This window comes from Lampris incognitus, chromosome 8 (assembly GCF_029633865.1).
Source record: "Lampris incognitus isolate fLamInc1 chromosome 8, fLamInc1.hap2, whole genome shotgun sequence".
Classification (NCBI taxonomy): Eukaryota; Metazoa; Chordata; class Actinopteri; order Lampriformes; family Lampridae; genus Lampris; species Lampris incognitus.
The window spans coordinates 41,293,854-41,310,194 of record NC_079218.1 but is presented as its reverse complement, the minus strand read 5'-3'; positions in this window follow the sequence as shown (position 1 = coordinate 41,310,194).

Sequence of the window (16,341 nt, the reverse complement as noted above, 5' to 3'; positions counted from 1 at the left end):
AATCTTGAAAATGTTCCTTGAACTGCTGTTGCAGTGTTTCTATGCCTGCTCTGTAATTGAGAGATGTTTTCTCACATTCGGGGGACATCTTTGGCGCATCTCTTCACAGGCGGGGAAGTGTGCCAAATTTAGATGGTCGGATGAAAAGCCTTTGAACAGGGCTAATTTATGCTTAAAAGTGTTCATGTATGCATAGAGATCCAACACAGTTTAGTCTCTTCCCTGCAACTGCATATTAAAGTGATTAAGATGCAAGGCAATGCAAGGAAGGCCATGTTGCAGAGAAAATCTGTATCCCTCAGTTTACTGCAGTAAGCACTTGTTTCACATTGAACGCTGTCCTCCAAGAACACTGGGATTTCAGTGCACACCGCAAGGAATCTCTCCAAGCACTACAGTGTGCCTCTGTAAATCCCCATAAGCGGCACTCACTTCATCCAAAAAGGCTACAAGCTCCCTATGATTGAAAGACCTGTTACCCCCTCGAATGAGATTGGTAACCTTGGTAACTAAATCCATGACAATGCTGAAGTCCATTGTCTTGGCACAGAGGGCCTCCTGTAAGATCAAAATGAAATAGGATTTAGCCTATGATAACAATCCTCACAAAGAAAACCCACATTCATAACCATATACAATAGTTAGCTAGCAATAACGTTACCCACCTGATGTATGATGCAGTGCAAAATTGGACAGTCAATGTCGCTCTGTTGGTGGAGCCCGGTGAATCCAGTGCGTCTTCCTCGCATTGACGGTGCGCCATCAGTAACAACAGCTGAAAGCTTGTCAAAGCCCCCATGCTCACTTACAACACTTTTAACAGCGTTTAAAACATCCCTGCCCTTCGTAGTGTCATGCAGAGACACCAATTTCAATAACTCCTCATGCACTTCAAATGAACTGTCAATGGCTCTTGTGTAAATGGGAAGCTGGCTAACATCCATCACATCTGCACTCTCATCCAACGCTAAGGAGAAGTACTTGCAGTCATGCATGACTTGTATTAGCTTTCCTTTGACATGATTTTGAATGATAAAAAGTCTTCACGTCACTGTGCGATGGGACAGAGAGACCGCTTCAAAGTTCTTAGCCATGTTATCATCTCCAAAAGCTTTAGCCAGCTCTACTGCACATAGTGTCACTGTTTTGCCATCTGACAAGGGCTTCTTTGCTTTAGCAAGCTCAAGGGAAACAGCATACGACACCTTGAGAGAGGACTCCTGTGTAGACATGGCTTTGGTAAAAAGGCCCTGCTGTTGGTGTATTTTTCCTTTGAGGTCAGTGATGATAGCAGCTCTGGCACCTCAGATGTACATGCCATATTGTCTTGGTACATGGTATTGCAGTGGTTACTCAACTTGAAATCCTTCATAGCTGATTTTGTTTCCAGGCAGACTAAACACATTAGGTTTGCCTTTGAATTCTGTAAAAATATATTCTGTTTCCCATCTTGCCTGGAAGACACGGTTCTCTAGGTCAGGTTTTCTTTTTTGCCACTAATGTAAATCCTCATCGCATGTCGCCGCGGAAGAGGCCCGCCGAGACCAAGATGAGACCATGTGCAAGCAGTAGCTTGGCCAAAGGCCTCTTGTGTTTTGAGCTAGCACCCTCTATCAGTGGACAGTATAATTACAATTGGGATCTGGTTCAAATGTGGTCAAATTGCCCGCTTGCTTTCAAAATTGACCTGCGGGCTGTACTGGGTGAGGATGGAGGCCAATGGGTGAGGAACAGCTTCTTCCCCAGAGCTGTAGCCTTTATCGCCCCCCACCACACACACACACACACACACACTTACACACACACCTGCCTATATCTGCTGAGGACTAACTGGTACTAAAGCCACTGCAATATGGACAACTGTGTGCAATAATCCCATGCGCTATTTTAAACTTTAAAAGCCGCTGCTATCTTTTATTGTCTCATTATCATTTTTGTACCGCACTTATTTTTATTACCTCACTTGTTTATACTAAATGTTGTTTGTCCTTGTTTTTATCTTGTTTTTTACTCATTTACCTTGTCTAGTGTTGCTGGTTTGAGAGTCACCAAACGAAATTTCGTGGTATGTATACAATGACAATAAAGTATCTTGTCTTATCTTATCTTATCTTATCTTATCTTATCTTATCTTATCTTATCTTATCTTATCTTATCGTGTTCTCTTTATTGAGCTTGAGGTCAGATTCTCTGATGGACTCCATCACTCTCCTGAGTTTCATGTCATGTTGTTGTTTTGTTTCTCCAAAAATTAAGATGTCATCCATGTATACTATCCCACCATCATGCCTTTGTAATGGCTCTGACATTTTCCTTTGGAATATTTCAGGCACTGAAGTAATTGCCAAACGGCAGCCGTTTGAAGCAACATCTTCCCGGTGGGGTGATAAATGTTGTTAGTAGGGTGCAGTTCTCCACCAAGGGGATCTGCCAGAATCCGCTGGCAGCATCCAAGCTTGAGAAGACTGTGCTCCCAGTGAGCTTGGGGAGCAGGTCGTCAATGGTAGGCAAGATTAACTTTTCTCGCTCCACACATTTATTCAGCCTCTTCAAATCGACATATTCTGATTTTATTGTTTTTTCTTTATGACAGGAACCATGGGTGCTCACCATTGCGTTGGCTGTGTAACCTTTTTGATGATGCCCATTGATTCCATTCGTTTCAATTCTTCCTCCACTTTGGGTAGTAGTGGAACAGGGGCACGTCGTGGTGTGGCTACACTGTGGGGTTTTGCTCCCTCTTTCAGCACACTCTTCAAGGGATGTGCCTTTAATGTGCCCACGTCACCAAACACATTCACTTCATCCAGACGCTTGATCAGACCCAACTTGGTGTCTACAGCCTGGCCAAGCAGGTTTTCTCCACATGAATTGACTACAACTACTCTAAAGTAGCAATCACACAGCTTGTTCTGCACCTCAGCTTTAATTTTGGCCATAAACTGCCCTCTATTGGTCACTGTGCTGCCTGGGCTTCCAAGTGGTCTCTTCACAGGTTTAAGCTGGGGCTTTCTGACTAGGCTATCAAAAGCAGCTTCTGAGATTACTGATGTATCAGCCCTCGAGTCTATTTTAAATGTCACTGGGGTATTTGCAATGTACAGTGTGCTATGCCATGGTGGCTCATCCTCAGAGATGACTGCATCCACATTTGTCTGATTCTCTGTGAGTGACCTCAAAAAGACTGACTCATCCCTTTCACTGTAATTTTCTTGTTCTCTCCTGCACACTCTTTGTGTAACATGCTACAGCAAAGTGCCCTATTTTCCTCCATTTGTTGCATTTTTTGTTCCCTTTTACTGGACATTGGTCTGGGTTACTGTGGTCTGGGTTACATCTTCCACATTTTCCTTTTATTCTCTCGTTTTTCTGTTTGTATGCTTTTTCCTGCACGGGCGCCATTGCTTCACCTCCCCTTCTGGGAAGATGTTTTTATTTCACCCACATTATCAGATGAGCTGGGTCATTCATTCTGGACCTTAATTAGCTCATAATGTCTCGCTGTTTCTATTGCACTATGCAGGGTTAAGTCATCCTTCATTTGCACCTTCTGAGACAGTGATTTATCGTGAATTCCAATGACAATTCTATCTCTTAGATAGAATTGTCATTGGGAAAATGGTGGATTGCTCCCTCCGGGTTGGAGATAAGTTGTTGCCTCAAGTGAAGGAGTTCAAGTATCTCGGGGTCTTGTTCACGAGTAAGGGTAGCATGGAGCGGGAGATTGACAGACGGATTGGTGCAGCATCAGCAGTAATGCGGACATTGTACCAGACCATTGGGGCGAAGAAGGAGCTGAGCCGGAAGGCAAAGCTCTCAATTTACCAGTCAATCTTCGTTCCAATCCTCACCTATGGTCAAGAGCTTTGGGTAGTGACCGAAAGGGTGAGATCTCGGATACAAGGAGCTGAAATGAGTTTCCTCTGTAGGGTGTCTGGGCTCAGCCTTAGAGATAGGGTGAGGAGCTCGGACATCCGGAGGGAGCTTGGAATAGAGCCGATGGTTCGGGCATCTGATTAGGATGCCTCCTGGGCGCCTTCCTTTGGGGGTTTACCGGGCATGGCCAACTGGGCGGAGACCCCGGGGTAGACCCAGAACTCACTGGAGGGACTACATGTCCAGTCTGGCCTGGGAACGCCTTGGGGATCCCCCAGGAGGAGCTGGGGGGGGGGGGCGTTGCTGGGGAGAGGGACGTCTGGAGTGCCCTACTTAGCTTGCCGCGACCCGACCCCGGAAAAGCGGCTGAAGATGAGATGAGACGAGATTCTATTGCTTATATATGTTCTTCTTTTTGAGCTCCAAAATCACAATATTCTGCTAGCTCGTAGAGTTGTCAAAAAGCTTCCACGCTTTCACCAGCATTCTACACTCGCGAGTGAAATTTAGCCCTCTCAAAGATGACGTTGCGTTTTGGACTGAAATGTTCATTGAATCTTGCAAGCACGGTGTCATATATGTGTGCATCCTCTGCTCTTCTGAAGGTGAATGATCTGAATATGTGCTCAGCCTCTGCCCCCATCGAATATATTGTAACGTGCATGGATACCTAGACACGGTGGTCCTTGACTAACGGGTCGGACCCTTTAGTCGACTGGTTAACGTTATCGCTTGCGAAGTGGGAGATACGGGTTTGAGTCCCGACTGTGGTGGTTCGCGGACTGTCCCCCGAATTCGCTACAATATCAACGCACTAATCTGCACTCCTTCTGCCTCCTCATGTAGCTTAGTCGCCTCTCTGTACCATGAAAACCTTTGCTTCCAACCCGGCCAGCTCGCAGGCTTTGTGAAGTCCAGCGGATCCGGAGGAGGAGACTTTGCCATGGCGATGCACACACTTGCTTTTTCTCCCTAGCAACTTTACTTCTGACACCGTGTGGCGTTTTCGTACGCATACGGGTTTAATCTGACTTGTCAGATTGGACACCCTGACACTTTCATACGTGTGCAACAGTCGACAACTTCATTGTTCGTGAGACACGCCAAATCCCCAACTGCGCGCATGCGCTTACTTGCATTCAAAAACAGAAAACTTTATTGAGTTCACTTCACGTGACAGGCGCTACAGAACACTGTACCCCCAAAACACCCAGATATAAAAACTTTTTCTTTCCGCGGACTGTCATTCAAATGAATGCTGAACACTGTCAAATAAATCCAGCCATTTTCTATATACTGTACTGTACATTGAACATATACTGGTACACTCGTTCATGACCATCTACCTCAGGCATGTAGTATGTAAGTAACCTGCTAACATCTATATCAGTATCTCTGATATATTCTCTGCACCATTGCACTTTATCACCTCTTATTTCACCTGTATAAGTCAATCCTTGTGTATATATCTGAAGATTGTTGTGTTGTAATGTTGCTTTTCTATTTTAAGTACACTGAGAGAGCCACGAAACCAGATTCAAATTTCATGTATATGTGCAAACCTACGTAGCTAATAAACATGATTCTGATTGACTTTCTTTTTTAAAGAACACGTTTAAGGTTCGTGTTCATTAGCCCCGGAAGACACCATTGTAAAGTTGTGTCTAGCATTGGCCCCGTGCCCACAAACTCCAAAATTGGGCCTGTGAGTATATTGATATCCTATCTGGTATGATCGATGGCAAAAACTACTGAAACCACACCAAGGTTGCAAAAAAAATGTGTGTGTGATGAAAATAAATGTGTTTACCCTCCTCTAAATGGCTTTTCCTCACTGTCAAGGAGAGATAAGGTCAGGCACAAACTGTCTGGAAAGCTTGGAAAGCTGAACAAGTTTTTATTTGCAATAATTATTACCTGAGAGGACAAAGCATCTACAGGAATAGCGCCATCTTAGTTGAACAAATGCGTGGTCTATTTAGTCAAATGGAAAATGACACAAGGCATTTTTCAGAACAAACTAAGCTAAATGCAGCTTACTATCATCTCGTTAGTTTGTACAGCATGTTTAGCACAATATCCACCATACACAAGCATTTCCATTAGCGACTGTATCCAACAGTATCTATATGTCTTTTAGTGAAGAAGAAAGACATGGGTACAGAGGCTAATCTTCTCCCAGCAAGGGGCCATGTCTTTCCCTAGCCACATCCATTTGTATTTTGCATGAGCACATTCATTAAAAATGAATCAAAATGAAATCGGCACCAATGTCTCAGCTGTCTTCCCATCTGACGGTGTGCGACATGTGTTAAACCGATATAATCCTGGGCCCTGATATCAGCAAGCATCTCATTGCCATTAAAAGGCTGTCCACGACGTCAGTTACACATTGTAAGTGGTACAAATGGCCAATCATCAGTCTTTTGAAAAGCTTCTTTCAGCTTCGTAATGGCCAAGAGACATGTTAAACCGTGACTGTGGCTAAGCACTGTGACCTTCACTCTGATGTGTGGCCTTCTTCTTCTTTCGGCCGTTGACTGATGCCGCTCACTGGTGATGAGTTTACTGGTCTCTGCTTTGTTTGGGAAAACACAAAACAACAACATCAAGACACATGCATATTCTCTGTGGAAGAGTGCAGGTTGCATCGACGGGTATTTAACATGTAAAGTATCTCGTGTCGTACTGTGTGGTCACATGCAACAAAATGTTTTCCAGCCTTTATGGACTCTAGTACGGTATCTCCAGTCTAGGCTGGACACCAAAGTCGACTGGGCTTTCAAAATCAGGGCCTGGAGGCCTCGGGGCGACCTGCTGGACTACACCAGGTTGGCAAAGTCAGTATCAGCTTTTAAGTCTCTTCTGAAAACCAGTTTTTAGAAAGTAGTTTATAATCACGTCTATTGTTCTTACACGGCATGCTTTCTAGACCTCATTCTATTTTCCTTTTTGTCAAAACGATGATGATGATGATTATATGTAAACTTCACTAAAGTAGAGTGCTCTATAAATTTAAAAAAGTGCATTATTATTCCTTTATAACAGCTGTGTTTTTACAATGATATGATTAAGTGGGGTTGATGAACTGATGAATATACTGTAAAACTTTCACAACCGAAACAACGATGGAAATTACTGACAGTTACTTCATTATTGGGAGCGCTTGATCTCTTTGGGTACATGACTATCTCTTTTATATACGTGTCTGTGTGTGTTTGTTTTTGTTTTTTTCCAAAAAAAGTTGGCGGGGGGGGGGGGGAAGAGAGAGAGAGGGGTGTTTATGTTGAAGAGAGAGAGGCAGATTTCCATCCATCCATTATCTGAACTGCTTATCCTGCTTTCAGGGTTGCGAGGATGCTGGAGCCTATTCCAGCAGTCATTGGGCGGTGAGACACCCTGGACAGGGCACGCACACACACACACACACACACACACACACACACACACACACACACACACACACACACACACACACACACACACACACACACACACACCCCTAGGGACAATTTAGTACGGCCGATTCACCTGACTTACATGTCTTTGGACTGTGGGAGGAAGCCCAGAGCCCCCGGAGGAAACCCATGCAGACACGGGGAGAGCATGCAAACTCCTCACAGAGGACGACCTGGGACGACCCAACAAGGTTGGAGTACCCTGGGGCTCGAACCCAGGACCTTCTTGCTGTGAGGCGACCGTGCTAACCACTGCGCCACCGTGCCGCCCAGAGGCAGAGTTCTGTTTGGGAAATCAGTGGCCAGTGAAACACAGACAAGCCTCTATTTGAGGAAGAATGTGTGTTTTTGAGTGCTTGTGAATACGTGTCTGTTTGTACGTGTTCCTTTGTGTGTGTGTGTGTGTGTGTGTGTGTGTGTGTGTGTGTGTGTGTGTGTGTGTGTGTGTGTGTGTGTGTGTGTGTGTGTGTGTGTGTGTGTGTGTGTGTCCATCCAGAAAAAAAAAATTCAAATGCTTTGCCTATGATCTTCTTCCCCTGGCACGCTCCAGGCAGTTTTTGTACATCTTCTGTCTGCCACTCCAGGGCTATCTTCAATGACCACACACACACACACACACACACACACACACACACACACACACACACACACACACAAGATCGTTTTGTGCCCTGTGATGGCCTGGCAGCCTGTCCAGGGTGTCTCCCCGCCTGCCGCCCGGTGGTTGTGGGTAGGCCGCAGCATCCCGGCGACCCTGAGAGCCGGATAAGCAGGTTGGATGATGGATAGTTGACACATGTTGTTGACGGTACAAGGAAATTAACTTTACTGGGCTGCTGTGAGGCGCTGCCCGGAGCTTCAGCAGAGAACAAGCCATCACCAACATGATGGCGCCCCCGATAGAGACACAGTGAAACAATAGACTGAGGAGAAAAAAACTTGACTTTTTTTGTCTTACTCTACTTTTTACCTCAGCTGTGAGGGTCGGCCTGGTTTTACCTGTCCGGCACATAAAGTATGAGAACTTTATTGCGGAATTACATTGATATATTAAAAGGTCGACCGTGTTAAGCTTCAAAATCCTTAAATAGTCGTTTTGCTCCGGTTGTAATTAACGTGGCTTTTCGTTGCAATGTATTGTAGGAAATATAGGGGGCAGCCGAGAACCGCCGGTGGGAACGAGCGGGTCGACTAAAGGGTCCGACCCGTTAGCGGATGACTAGACTCGCTAGCCCTTGGCTAACGGGTCGGACCCTTTAGTCGACTGGTTAGCGCAGTCGACCCAGGTTCGCTTCCCGGCTGTGTGAGTGGCAAAAGTATGCGAACCTCTAGGATCAGCAGTTCATTTGAAGGTGAAATTAGAGGCAGGTGTTTTCAATCAATGGGATGACAATCAGGTGTGAGTGAGCGCCCCGTTTTATTTAAAGAACAGTGATCTATCAAAGTCTGAGCTTTACAACACAAGAACAAGGATTTCTGAGGACCTCAGAAAAAGCGTTGTTGATACTCATCAGGCTGGAAAAGGTTACAAAACCATCTCTAAAGAGTTTGGACTCCACCAATCCACAGTCAGATTGTGTGCAAATGAAGGAAATTCAAGACCATTGTTACCCTCCCCAGGAGTGGTCGACCATCACAGATCACTCCAAGAGCAAGGCGTGTAATAGTCGGCCAGGTCACAAAGGAACCCAGGGTAACTTCTAAGCAACTAAAGGCCTCTCTCACATTGGCTAATGCTAACGTTCATGAGTCCACCATCAGGAGAACACTGAACAACAGTGGTGTGCATGGCAGGGTTGCAAGGAGAAAGCCACTGCTCTCCAAAAGAACATTGCTGCCCATCTGCAGTTTGCTAAAGATCACGTGGACAAGCCAGAAGGCTATTGGAAAACATTTTTGTGGACGGATGAGACCAAAATAGAACTTTTTGGTTTAAATGAGAAGTGTTATGTTTGGAGAAAGGAAAACACTGCATTCCAGCATAAGAACCTTATCCCATCTGTGAAACATGGTGGTGGTAGTATCATGGTTTGGGCCTGTTTTGCTGCATCTGGGCCAGGACGGCTTGCCATCATTGCTGGAACAATGAATTCTGAATTATACCAGCAAATTCTTAAAGAAAATGTCAGGACATGATCATCTGTCTGTGAACTGAATCTCAAGAGAACGCGAGTAAGGCAGCAAGACAACGACCCTAAGCACACAAGTCGTTCTACCAAAGAACGGTTAAAGAAGAATAAAGTTCACGTTTTGGAATGGTCAAGTCAAAGTCCTGACCTTAATCCAGTCGAAATGTTGTGGAAGGACCTGAAGCGAGTAGTTCATGTGAGAAAACCCACCAGCATCCCAGAGCTGAAGCTGTTCTGTACGGAGGAATGGACTAAAATTCCTCCAAGCCGACGTGCAAGATTGATCAACAGTTACCAGAAACGTTTAGTTGCAGTTATTATTGCACAAGGGGGGGGGGGTCACATCAGATGCTGAAAGCAAAGGTTCACATACTTTTGCCACTCACAGATATGTAATATTGGATCATTTTCCTCAATAAATAAATGACCAAGTATAATATTTTAGTCTAACTTGCTTCTCTTTATCGACTTTTGGGACTTGTGTGAAAATCTGATGACGTCATAGGCCATATTTATGCAGAAACATAGAACATTCTAAAAGGGCTCACAAACTTTCAAGCACCAGCATGCATGGGTGGAACGCCTGTTATGTCAATCAAATGTATGTTAGACTTTGGAGTGCTGCACCTCGTTTCGTTTCGGGGGGGGGGGGTTTCCAGTCCATATAACGTGACAAGCAAGGGGACATATCAGAGAGCATGACGGCTGAAATAAAAATGCATGGCTTTAGCTTCGGGGGCACGACTGATGTTAAAAGCACCACAGAGCAGACGGGCGAGACAAACGAGTTGTCAGACAACACCCCGCGTCAACAAGCCACCGTGAAAAGCGAGTCACACTAACAAAAAGCCATGTATCTATTGTGTTTGCCGGAAAGAAGCAGAAATCCATTTCGACTTAAGTTGGCCTACCCTGCAAATTAGTGACGTCATTACATGCCCCGCTGCTCCTCGTGTGGCCGACGAGCACGTGCACACAGACAAGCACTGAGTTGTTTCTTTGTTTTTTCAAAATAAAGACGGATAACGGGCAATAGATGCGTTTACACAATTTACAAAAGACAACACTGAAAGAGGATAACAGAATTATAAAATACATGAAGAATATGAGGAGGATGCCAAGCAGTGGCCAGACGCCACCGGAACAGCCCACGACCCGAGCCACGCGACCAGCATCACCATGTAAAAAAACCCCAAAATAAAATAGTCACGCATCTTAGTGAGAGAAGGATAACAAGATTATACGGATTTGTAAGAGATATAAAAAGAAAATGTGATGAGGCGGATGCAAGGAGTGTCCAGGTAGCGACCACCGTCACGATGGAGACCTGGGAGGAGGACAGACCGCACGTGCACACGAGAGAGTCACAACACACCATGCAGACACACAAAAAGAAAGGACAAGACATCATTAAAAGAGAAATGACATGAGAGAGAAGAGAACCGTTTGCAATAGTCAATACACTATAATCTCGTCGACAGAACGTCCATCCAGCCAAACCGCTTATCCTGCTCTCAGGGTCGCGGGGATGATCGGCAAATTAATTGAGACAGAAACGTGTGTGTAATCTTTCATTTCAGTCCAAAAAAATACACAATGGTAAAATAAAGGTTAAAGATTCAGACCCATCCTTGCAAAAAATACATTTATTTTCAATCTCTAAAAAATTGGAGAAATATAGATTTGATGGCGATCTATGTTGTGACATAGTGAGGGTAATAACACACGGGCTGTACCGAGCTATAAACAGGCTGTGTGACACAGCAGGTGGTCCAGGCCATGTGACTGCTGGACACCTTACATGCGGCAGCACGGCTCCTCTCCTCGCCATGTGTCCTACTGGCTTTACGGTTCACGGCTTGCTACCAGCCTCAGTGTTGTGTGCGCTTTTAGGGCCCGTCCTTACAGACAAAGTATGCAGCCTAGATAAGCACAGACCCCTAGCTTTAGCCTGCACACTGTCAAAAAGCGCTGGAAAGAGTGGCTCATAATGACGTCATGAGGAGATTACTAAAGAGATCTGGATGGTGAAAGGCAAGTGACAGGTTTTTGGCTGCAGGCGTCAGTCCTTTCCGAAAGGTTTTGAGAAATCTTATCAATTTATTTGCCGGCTTAATGCGTCTGTAGATGAGATCTTGGTTTTATCAGACATAAAGTTCAGTGCTACACGCTACCAGTCCCAGCTGTGGAGGCTTTGGTCCAGTTGTCTCCTTGTAAGACATTAACATGCATTTCTTCCTTCTTGAAACAGGATCTTTATTGTTCCTGTTTATCGTGTGTAACGTCCCGTCTTTTATCTGGGCCCCGAGTCTGAAATGAAGTCGGAATGACGTGTACTACTCGCTTCCCCCACCCACAGCAGTGCAACACAAAGATAAAAACACATCTAAACTACAAAACACATACACAGTTACGGCTGAACTAAGACCAACATATCAAAAAAGTGCGGCGAGAGCCGTACCATAAGAAAGCCACTGAAGAAAACGGTTCAGCACCATAACAACTTGACCAGTGCATAAAAAACAACGACAACAAAGAACCAATCGGCAAACTCATGGATGACCAAGGCAGGGCAGCGATAAGGGCAAACTATGATGACTAAAGATGAATACACAAACAGACAAGAGAAACAATACTCACCAACCTGCCTGACAAAGCCAAAACGAGAATAAAAGTGGGGTACTAACCCCAAAATCAAAAAAGGGATCTAGAACATAAGCATGCGTGCCAGGCAAAAGCTAACTAAGAAGTTGACCAAAAATCAAACAAACAGCATTCAAACAGAATCAATGTTACGGCTGAACTAAGACCAAAAGATCAAATCCAATTCTCATCAGCTGTGCAGTCTCCCATTTAAACCCCCACATGTCTTCAGTTCCCCGGCCAGCTAGTTTAGTTTGTGTGATTTTAGTTTGTGTGATTTTAGTTTGTGTGTTGTAGCTACTTTGTGTTTGTAATGCCTGGCCCGTTTTTGGTTAAATTTGGCATTGTTTGAGTCCTGAGTATTTTGAGTTCTGTTTAGCCTTTAATTTTAGTTCTTTTGGGCAAGGGGATCAAGGTAAGATGCCCATGGACCAACACCCCATCACGTAGCTTACCTCCTGTTAGGAGCGGTTGCCACCTTCTGTCTTGAGGTTTGGTGCTTTTCAGCACTGTCAAGGGTGAGTTTTGTTAGTAGTTTATTTTGACAACCGTTCGGTTTCCTTGTCCTGTCGTGGTGTCAAATATATTTTATTATATTTAAACATTTGTCTCTGTGCTGCACCCTCACCTCACTGTTACCCAGTATACTTATTGTTGCACCCTCTCCAGATCGAGGGTCGTAACAGACCGTTTCTCGGTCTGTTCGACTGACTTTGGGTCTTGTTTCCTGGCCAGCTCTGTTCCTTGATTAGTTTGTGTGGTAACAAGGGCACAGCCAGAGAGGTGCCTCAGCAAATTTAGCTACATCAAACTCCATGATACGAGGAAAGAAAAGAATGGGGGAAATAAATTACTACTCAGCCTAACCCAAAAACTGGGTCGGGGGGGGGATACCTCAGAAAATAGCCTACAGACTACACAAAGACATGGCCGACAAAAACAGTGACTGACTCTGTGGCAAAAAAAATGGTAACCATGTAAGGAAGCAGCGAACAAATTTGTTAATAATCAAAGGGATCCCGGACGAGCCCCCAATTATGTTACGGCTGAACTAAGACCAAAAGATCAAAAAAGTGCGGCGAGAGCCGTGTATATAAGAAAGCCGCTAACAAAAACGGTTCAGAGTCACTATTACAGCTTGGCCAGTGCATTAAAAAAAAAACAAAGAACCAAATGGCAAATTCATGAATAACTAAGGCAGGGCAGTGATGAGGGTAAACTAGGATGACTAAAAATGAATATACTAAACACAAACAGACAAGGGAAACAATACTCACCACCCTGCCTGGCAAAGCCAAAATGAAAATAAAAGGGGGTACTAACCCCAAAATCAAAAAAGGTATCTAGAACATAAACATGAGTGCCAGGCAAAGTTAATGAAGAAGTTGACCAAAAATGAAACAAACTGCATTCAAAAATGTGAGGGGGCCTCTGCATGTCCATGGACTTGTGAGCTTTTATAAGAGTCAGTAAGGAAAGACCTCAGGCGCTGCCAGTCTGCAATTAGTGCAGCAATTAGCACCACTTCACTGGTTCCGCCTTCTCAGGCACCACCTCGGATGACAGAATGGGCAGGGGTGTAATACATACACACACACACACACACACACACACACACACATATATATATATATATATATATATATATATATATATATATATATATATATATAATCACTGTCCAAGAGAGAGAACACCAGCCAAGATGACTGTCAAAACTGCCAGTCTGCATGGGCTAGCAGTTAGCTTAGCCTGCCCCGCTTGCATGTCCTGTCAGACAACCCTCGGTGCTTTCTCTTCGGGTGCATGCCAGGCAGGGGCCGTGGTCCTTGGGCCCACTGGATGCAGCTGACCAGTCTTACCCAGCAGATCCAACGCCAGCTCTCTCAGCCAGACACCTTTGACACACCTCCCTGCACTCCACACAATGACACCAAAAACACAGTCAGTGCCAGAAGAGGCCGCTGCCAGACCGCCCTCAGTGTTATCGGAACTGCCGGTCTGTATGGGCTAGCAGTTAGCTTAGCCCGCCCCGCCTCTGCATCCTGTCAGACCGCCCTCAGTGCTTCCTCTCCAGGTGTAGCTCCGGGCAAGGCCGCAGTCTCTGCGCCCACAGGATGCAGCAAACCAAACTCTCCCAGCCGATCCAGCGCCAGCTCTCCCAGCCATCAAACGAAGACAACTTAGATGCAGACGTGGACAAAGACACTGCCATGGATGGTACTGGGTGATGCCCTCGCAAACATACGTTTGCACCGCCATTGTCCCACACCGGTACTGGTGAGGCCACTGCAAACGTGAGTTCACGCAAAAACCTTTTCCTCTGAGTAATTTTCCTTTTTTCATAGAATGTATTATGTGCATGTTTATTGTTGCCTTTAGCATTAATAATTTCAATACATTTATTCTCAGTGCTTGAAACTGAAGATGCCTTTTCATTAGATGGTACAGACCATTAGGAATAGGGTTTGGGCATCAAGAACCAGTGATTCCAAAGGAATCATTAAGAAAGTCAAATTTCGATTCTGCCTATCCATCCATCCATTATCCAAACTGCTTATCCTGCTTTCAGGGTCGCGGGGATGCTGGAGCATATCCAAGCACTCTGCAGCATCCCCGTGACAAACATTAACTTTATTCTTCTTCAACCATTCTTTGGTAGAAGGACTTGTGTACTTAGGGTCGTTGTCTTTGCTGCATGACCCACATTCTCTTGAGATTCAGTTCACGGACATATGTCTTAACATTTTCCTTAAGAATTCACTAGTATAATTCAGAAGTCATTTTTCCATCAGTGATGGCAAGCCGTCCTGGCCCAGATGCAGCAAAACAGGCCTAAAACATGATACTACCACTACCATGTTTCACAGATGGGATAAGGTTCTTATGCTGGAATGCAGTGTTTTCCTTTCTCCAAACATAGCTCTTCTCATTTAAACCAAAAAGTTCTATTTTGGTCTCATCCGTCCACAAAACCTTTTCCCAATAGCCTTCTGGCTTGTCCACGTGATCTTTAGCAAACTGCAGACCAGCAGCAATGTTTGGGGAGCAGTGGCTTTCTCCTTGCAACCCTACCATACACACCATTGTTTTTCAGTGTTCTCCTGATGGTGGACTCATGAACATTAGCCAATGTGAGAGAGGCTTTTAGTTTCTCAGAAGTTACCCTGGGTTCCTTTGTGACCTGGACGACTATTACACGCCTTGCTTTTGGAGTGGTCTTTGATGGTCGACCACTCGTGGGGAGGGTAACAATTGTCTTGAATTTCTTCCATTTGTACACAATCTGTCTTGACTGTGGATTGGTGGAATCCAAACTCTTTAGAGATGGTTTTGTAACCTTTTCCAGCCTGATGAGCATCAACAACGCTTTTTCTGAGGTCCTCAGAAATCTCCTCTGTTCTTGCCATGATACACTTCCATAAACATGCGTTGTGGAGATCAGACTTTGATATATCACTGTTCTTTAAATAAAACGGGGTGCCCACTCACACCTGACTGATTGAAAACACCAGACTCTAATTTCACCTTCAAATTAACTGCTAATCCAAGGGGTTCACATACTTTTGCCACTCACAGATATATAATATTGGAACGTTTTCCTCAATAAATAAACGACCAAGTACAATATTTTAGTCTCATTTGTTTAATTGGGTTGTCTTTATCTACTTTTAGGACTTATGTGAAAATCTGATGATGTTTTAGGTCATATTTATGCAGAAATATAGAAAATTCTAAAGGTTTCACAAACTTTCAAGCACCACTGTATATATAGTCCAGTGATTCAAGTAGTTTTTTTTTGTTTTTTTTTAATTAGACAGTACAAACCAGGTTCATGATATATGCAATCATCAGCTGTCACATCAGCTGATGATGAAACCGGAGCACCCAGAGGAAACCCAAGATAAAATAAAAAAATCAAATTTGTATGTCTAACTCTGTGTTAGAGTAGTTCCTTTATCGACCTTTTCTCACGAATGCCAGTCCTTTAGGTTGACATGTTGTAGCTTCTATCTTTAGTTAAAGCAATTGGTACTCTAAACTTTTTTGGAGCTCAAAACAGAACATGTGGGCAGGCCGCCATCTTTCCCAGACTCTACAAACAGGCAGCGAGTGACAGTTCAGCTTTCGCTTTGATGACGTAGATTCCGCTCAGTTGGACGCAAAGCACATTACATCAATAGGGCGAGAAGCAACTCGCCATGGGGAAAATAAAAAAATAAATAAAACAGTCG